The sequence below is a fragment of the Chlamydotis macqueenii genome, chromosome 10 (genome assembly GCF_036417535.1).
Source record: "Chlamydotis macqueenii isolate bChlMac1 chromosome 10, bChlMac1.mat, whole genome shotgun sequence".
In the NCBI taxonomy this organism is placed as follows: domain Eukaryota; kingdom Metazoa; phylum Chordata; class Aves; order Otidiformes; family Otididae; genus Chlamydotis; species Chlamydotis macqueenii.
Window position 1 is genome coordinate 3,993,210 of NC_141565.1, and position 8,008 is coordinate 4,001,217.

At 39.8% G+C, this 8,008-nt stretch overlaps 1 protein-coding gene and 1 long non-coding RNA gene across 4 annotated transcripts in view; both read left to right on the top strand.

The window, feature by feature from the left end:
• LOC147599458 (uncharacterized) overlaps positions 1–8,008 on the top strand; it is a 352,989-nt gene that overhangs the window by 171,635 nt on the left and 173,346 nt on the right. The window lies entirely within an intron of this gene.
• Positions 1–8,008, top strand: part of CENPP (centromere protein P) — a 162,941-nt gene that overhangs the window by 63,901 nt on the left and 91,032 nt on the right. The gene's annotated exons all lie outside the window — the stretch shown is intronic.

The window sequence follows — 8,008 nt, forward strand, 5'->3', positions numbered from 1 at the left end:
GTAAAATAACATCTTTTAGAGTGAGAGACCAATTTTGTTTTCCACAAATGAGAAACGAAGGAGTTAAGGTATTCTGTGAAGAGTGTTTCTGGAAGGAAAATATTTTCATTTATCTTTATGATATGAAGTGCTTGGCAATAACACAGGCTGAATAATTAAGAGGCAAGTGCATGCTTGTGTTGGTGACTTGCTTCCTCTACATCCCTCAGGAAATTTTACATCCTTTGGCAACCAGTTAACTAGAGATTTTTCCATGCTTAACAGAAAATGTAACTCCTTAACAGTTACTGCAAATGTAGGTGTGAAGGGAATGTATTAATTTCAATGTCGCTCCCCTTGACTCTGATAGAAAACTTTGTGTAAGTGGTGGGTACTACGTGCATAGTGACTCTGGTGTATGAACACACTGCATGAGATGGTCTGCGTGTATGTGGTTAGTCTAACGCATCCAGGCTTGGTAAATTTACTGCTTATGCACAGGGAATCTGTGGCAAGACTTAGCTGTGTGGAGAGATGTGTGGGATACTTGTCAAAACTGCATCCACAGTGCTGCTGTTCCAGAAATCTCCTGGTCTTCAAATTTCTCCTGGATGAGAATTTGAGACAGAAAAAGTGTTCGTGCATAGGAAAACCTGTCTGTATGGTATTTCCACTGCAATCATAGCAGTGTAATGGTTAAATCCAGAATTGCATTGTTCGGTTGAGTAGAACTGTTCATATTTTATATGAAAAACTGCAACAAGTCTGTATGTTGGCAGCCTGTTCTGTTGAGCTAATCTTACTGGCTAACATAAGTTTTGAGAAACATCCCAACTCGTTTCAAAATATTGATTAGTTTTGGAAATATCTTAAATATAATGAAAGCTTTTCTGTTTATTTTGTACTTAGCGCTGTCTTCCATCTCAGGTGATTCATTGAGTATGCAGGGTAAATCTTACATTTATCTTAGCAGATAATTTTAGACAGTGGTATGTGATACGTGGCATTTGGAACTCGAGTCAGATTTTCATTTACTCCAGGGCTTTTCCATATGTTTTCGATTAGCAGCTTTGTTCTCAGACCTCTAGTCTCCTCAGAAAGGAAAAAAAAAAAAAACAAAAACCAAGAAACAATCTTAAATTCTAAACACAGAGAAGGAAAAAAAATAGTCTTCAGATCATGATTTCATTATTTTTAGATTACTCTTGCTTTATTGTCATCCTGCTGTTAAATTCTGATCAAAATACAATGGAAATATTAGTGCTTCTTTTGTCTATTGTGGTATACATTAGTTTTTCTGGATTAATAGTGCAGTAGTGCAGGATTCTTCTCTTAAGACTGGTGAAACAGCAAGCAGTGATGTTTGGTGGTTTTCCTAATATTTTTCATTGGAATTTTCTTCTTGCCTTTGAAATTAATTGGACAAAAAAAAAAGCTTATGTTACTAATATTTTGTTTCTTGTTAAACAGTCATTAAAAACCCAAACACTTGTGAAGTCATTTTGTTTATTTGTTTGGTTGGTTTTTTTTAATCAAAGCAACATGGGAAAATATCCAGGAACTTTGCGGAATGGAGAGAACAAACTGGCATAGTTCAAACTTGTGACGTTGAGGCCTCTTGTTTTTGTTCAGCTTCACTGGGCACTATTCTCTGAGATATTTGAAGTTACTTCGAATTATTTTGGTGAATGCAACTGCTTATACCATTATTAGTGGGAAATATAAAAATATTAATTAGAAACCTAAGCTCTGAGACATGTAACTTTCTAGATTTAGCTTAAACTTGAAAGAAGACATCATAAGGTTAGTAAATAGCCAGCTATGGTTGCGTGAGTATGGTACGTATTTTAGTGCTGGTAATTGCTGTCTGTGAGAGCAGAAATCACTCCTTAGGACGTTGGTAAATGTGTTTTGAAATGATGTTAAATGATTTTAAAGTTTCGTAACACTGAAGTTGTATCAGATTTCATAACCTGTTTTAGGTAGCTGAACTATTTTACCACTTTACCAAACGAACAGGAATGGTTAAAAACTTGCATACCTTAATGTATATACTTTTTTTTCTCCTGGTCTAGTCTTGGGCATTTGCCTCACTTTTGGGAAATGCTGGTGGAAGCATTCTTGATGAGATACTTGCTGATGTGACACTTTCTGGAATAGCCAAACTGTTATCTCTTGATTTCCTAAGGAAAGGAAACTTTCTGTCTTTGTCATTTATTTCATCTGGTATGTTTTGGTCCTCATTGCCAGTCATAACCAAATTTGACGTAGGATAGAGGGAAAAGGTACTTTCTACAAACTTGTGAAAAATAGCAGCTGGGCAGAGCAAAGCACTCCAAAGAGGTACTTTAGCTGAGGAGAGAGTTAGAAATTCTTCTTAGGGTAAGCAGCCAGATGGCAAGACGAAGCAGAGATGTTGACCAGCCCCTTGGCATACTTCGAGCCCTGCCATTTGGCAGCCAGACAGGTGGCAGCTGTGGAAGGCAGCTGCAGAAGGAGGTGCTGAGGTATTGGTGTGAAGTGTGAAACAAGCTGGAAGAACTGAGAGTAACAAGAATCAAACCCATATGAATCCAGGCTTCTATAACTTCCTTGTTCATGTAGAAGCTTAGTGACAGCAACACTGGGAGTGAGTAGAATGTCCTTGTCCTTCTAGTGCAGCCCAGGATATCGTTACCATCTCACTGCCAGGGCGCGGTGCTGGCTCACATTCAACTTGTCCGCCAGGACGCCCAAGTCCTTTCCTGCAAAGCTCCTCTCCAGCCAATCTAGCATTTACTAGTTGCTCCCCAGCTACAGGACTTGGCACTTCCCTTTGTTGAGCAGCATGAGGGTCCTGTTGGCCCATTTCTCCAGCCTGTCGAGGTCCTTTGATGGCAGCACAACCCTCTGGCAGATCAGCCGCTCTTTCCACTTTTGTGTTATTAGCGAACTTGCAAAGGGTTTCATCTGGATCATTAATGGAGATGTTGGACAGAACTGGAGCCAGTATTGACCCCTGGGGTACACCTCCAACTAGAATTCACTAGATTGCCACCCTCTGCTCCCTAGTTTTCAATCCACCTTGCTGTCTGCTTTTATGATTGTGCTTTTATGATTTTACAGCACTTTTTTTTTTCCTAAGGTCATGCAGTGATATCGAAATAGCCGTGCTCTTTCTCTGCCCATCTGTCCTTTTCCCTAAAGCTTCTGAGCATAGTGGACACTGTTAGTCAGTTTGCCAGACGCACGGAATTCCTGCAGCTTTTGTGTAAATTGACAGCTGGGCAGAGCAAGAAGACACTATTGGTAACGGAAAAAGGAAGAAAAAGCAACACTTGTTCACTTTCTTTAACTTGTTTAGCAGCAAGAGAAAGCACCTAGGTGATCTGTGAGTTTCATACACTAGTCTGCAGACAACCAAGGTAGTTGATTCTGAACCCATGCTTCTAACCTACGGGTGTATTGCTGTGAAGGAAATAGAGGAAACAAAGAAGATACTGCTTTGGGACTGATGTCATTGAGGATTAAGGTGGAATGGGATTTTGTGATGGGAAACAGAAGGTTGCATGATGTAGACATGTTTACAAAGCTATTCTTCATTAGGTGTCGTGCTTGCAGAACAAACATCACTCAAACTGAAGTGGTTTGATGCTTCAAAATTTTGGTTTTGTTTGTTTTGCTTTTCATTAGGGATATGAAAGAAATCCAGTTTTACTGAATGTCATTTGGATTTACATGGTATGCACTTGCCATTGCTGAGGGCACAAGTTAAAATCATGATTTTTTATTTGTCTGCTAATGTGTAACTTGTATACTATTCTTTGTATTGGTGTGTTTTAAAGTGCTGCATTAAGGAGGTTGATATTGGGGAAAGAAACAGGGAGAAAACTCTGAGATGAGGTTATTTCATCCTTTGGCAAGTTAACGGTGTAGAGCAGGACGCAGAACTCAGTCTTTAGAAGCACTCAAACAGTACTTCAGTACGCAAAGAGGCTACTCTGCCTAATCAGTATTTGTGAAGTTTACTGGGCTGTTACTGTGCAATAAGTCTTTGTTTGTTCTTTACAATTACTTTACCTTCTATTGGTGACAATAGACTGCCATCCTCTGGTGAAATTTGTTAACTGTCTTGTAGGGACCTGACAGATTTTCCAAAGAAGCCCATTAAAGTTTGCAAAGTTTAGATGGAATAAATATTAATTTTTTTTATTATTATTAGAGGAATGTAGTTACTTGTATAAGGAATAAATAGTAAGAGAAGATTCTTAGATTTTATATAAAATCTTTCTCCCTCTTTCATTTTTCTGTAACATCTGTGGAGAACGGAAAGGTGGAGTCAACAGCTTATCTCCCCGTCTGCTGGTACTGAGCTGCCTTGTTCCATGGCAAGACCACGGAACAGCAGTGTATTGTCACTAGTTAGGTAACCCTCTGTTATTTTCCTTGCTGTCCATATTCAGAAATCATTGCTGAAACTGAGTAAGGCACATTTTATATTGCGCTGCGTATATGTCTTCCGGACATCCACTTGAGTTTCTATTAAAGTATGCCAAAGATACAACGTGTGTAAATTATTAGTTATTATTATTATTAATTATTATTACCCACAAATGCTAACTGGAGAACGATATCTGAAAATACTTTTTTTCCTCATAGTTGACAGACATCTACGAATTTATGTGACATGATATAGGAAATTCCTGTCTTTTCTGTAAAATAACTCTTGCAGAAGACAGTTAGAATAAACCATTTGATACTAACCTACCTTAATGCAAAATTGCCAGTGTGGTTTAAGTCACAGATGAGGTTTTTAAAACTTCAAAGCTAACTGAATTTGCCTTGAAGATTATGAAAAGCTAAGCAATTGATAAGATCCTTTAGGATTATTTATTAAGTGTGAGAGTGAAGGTAGGATCTTCCAAACAGTGTTGCTGTTTTTTCTGTGAATGTTATATGTATCCATGGATGCTGACAGTAGAAAGGATTTCTCAGTCTGAATGCATGGCAAAGAGGAAAGAGTGAGAAAGCGGCAGTGTTTTTAAGGCTTTGGAAGACTATATACTCTTCTAAGGACTCTGCTACATTTTTGTGTTTCCTTCTACAAGGGACCTAAAACTTGGTGAAACTCTTACAAGAGTACCTGTTTAGAAAGTACTAACCGTGCTTTCTAGGGACTAGGACTACTCTGCTAAAGCCATGCCCCAAGGAAAGTTTCGGATGATGTCCAAGACTGAGGGACACTTTCTGGAGTCTGTATTAGGATCATTAACTAGCCTCAGCCCAAACTCTTCCCTTAGGAAATCAGAAATCAGTGACCATTTTTCTTACATGTGCCTGGTGGTCATAGAATACAGGCAGTTTGAACCAATGCAAGAGAGGTTTCATTTTATCATGTGGCAACCTACTCACCTGAGGTCCTTTGTTATGTTTGGCAATCTTATGCTAAATGCAGTTATTAAGATTTCCTGAGAATATAGGTACTTGCTTCCAAGAGCTCCTTACTACCGAGTAGGTTTCTTAGCAGTGAGTAGGTTGAATTGGCCCTGCTTTGGGGTAGAGAGGAGTAGCCCAACAAAAGGAAGCAGATGTTGTTCTACACCTATTCAGACTTAAGTCCATCTTTTTAAATGTCTTAGTCTTGGCAAGTGCAGCATTCCTGTTGCCCGTGGCGTAAGCTTCAATTAGATAAGGAATTGTTTACTTTCTCTGTTCTGTTTCCTTTTAATCCTCACCACACCATTAGTGTATTATGTTACACTGTGAGTTTATCCCTTTAGTTAACCTGCAGAATTTGAATCAACTTTCCTGTTTATGTTGTCATTGCTGAATTGATGTAACTATCATAGCATGACTGTTTAAGAATACATTTAAACTAGTGACTGATTTTTCTGTTATAGATTCTATTCCTTTTACCGGCATTGTACTTGCTCTTTGTTGTGCTTTCAACTGAAGGTTTGATTGAAGTCCACCTTTACCCCACTTACTCAGGGTAAGGAGTAAGAAGGACGTGGACCTGTTGGAGTGAGTCCAAAGGAGGCCACGAGGATGATCAGAAGGCTGGAGCACCTCTGCTGTGAGGCCAGGCTGGGAGAGCTGGGGCTGTTCAGCCTGGAGAAGAGGAGGCTCTGGGGAGACCTGAGAGCGGCCTCCCAGTGCCAAAAGGGGGCTGCAGGGAAGATGGGGAGAGGATCTTCAGCAGGGCCTGGTGTGGTAGGACAAGGGGTAATGGTTTCAAAATAGAGGGAGGTAGATTTAGATTAGATATTAGGGGAAAAAAATTTATAATGAGGGTGGTGGAGCACTGTTCCAGGTTGCCCAGAGAGATGGTGGATGCCCCATCCCTGGAAACATTCCAGGCCAGGTTGGCCGGGGCTCTGAGCAACCTGGTCTGGTTGGAGATGTCCCTGCTCCTGGCAGGGGGGTTGGACTGGGTGGGCTTTGAAGGTCCCTTCCCACCCAAACCATTCTGTGATTCTGATGTTCTACAAAGTAGATAAAAGATTTAGAAATTTTCCTTCCATTTTTCATTCTTAACCTTCTTTAGGATTGAACTTCTTTTTGCTGTTATGTTGCTACTTGACCACTCTTTTCCCCTGAAGTCCCTCAAATATTTTTTGACTCTCAAATACCTTCCGGTCATCTGCAGATCTTCCTGCCTCACCCTTTATTTGCCTTTCCTTTGTCTTTTTGATAGTAAACTTTATAAGTAGTGGACCTTTTGTGGAGCGTTAAGGACTTCAGCTTTTTAGCTGTAACTGGATAAGAGTGGTCATTTATTTCAAATCTTCACTTTCTTCTTGGGTAGTTAGTTGTTATTGACAATGACCTGTCTCTCTGGCATGGGGTTATGAGCTGATTATGGTTGTATACCGCAGGGTCACCTATCAGTAAGAGAAGACTGGTGCTTCCCATGGGCTGTGAATGTGCACCTGGGTGTTACCATGACGTAGCTTGAGTCTGAAAGTAAAGATGTGGAGCACTGATGATTTGCCCTGGGGTAAATGACTAGTCTGGGTGCCGTGTTATTCTTTATGTTACTGTGCTGTTTCATTCTCAGTTACTTGTTTCTGCCCTTGCTCCATTCGACATTCTTCCATGCTCCACATAAATCTTGTAGAGCTGGCTTAAAAAGCTGGCTGTTTCCCTCTGTAGCCTTGTCACATTTGTTAATGTTGGATTTATTTAAAGCATGACATACAGAGAGGTTCAAACCGTGTCTTCGCCAGGAATGCAGAGTTGCAGGAAGTGTATGTAAGTACAGTCTGAACTGTACATCAACAGTTCTGTGTTTCCTATGAGTGTAGTAAGTCTCTAGTGGAAAAATCTACTAAAGTATTGCCTTTCTTTCTCCATGTACATCAGGCTTGTCTTCTGACCCTGGTCTGGGTTTAGAAATCTTCACGCATGATGACATAGCTGCAGCTAAAGAAGTCCATGATATAAGTTAGACCAATTGATGAAGAATGTACTTGGTAATGAGTGTTTTCAGTGCTGATCACTGCGTTCCCCATGTTACTGCTAGGAAATGCACTCCTTAGAAACATCTTCAGAAGCCAGGAATAGAAAGATGCTTGGTGATCTGCAGATTTTTGGGGTCTGTGTTTTGTTTAGTGTTTTGTTTTTATTCTGCCTTGAAGTGTTTTACAGAATTTCTGTTTGCAAAAACTATTCTTCAGTAAAAGCCTCTTCTGGCCCGCTCTCCCTCCTCTACCCATGTGGTTTTGGGTCTCAACAGCATACTGGTGCTAACAAAATATTAAATACACGAGGCCAAGCAAATGAAAACAATGAGATGTTAGATGCTTATTGCTTAGTGTACTTAGGGAGGTGGTAGAAAGACAGAGAGACTGGGAATTGCTTGATTTTCTATGCAATATTTTCTTCTACTCTAGTTTGTGTCCTTTCCTGGAACTGCTTCAAATAAATTGTTGAATTTCTAACTTTGTGAAGAACAGGAATGATAAATGATCTGCAGGATATGTAGATTTGCAAGAAGGAAGGAGAGAGAAAATATCTAGAGAACAGTCAGAAAGGTGTTTGATTGTCA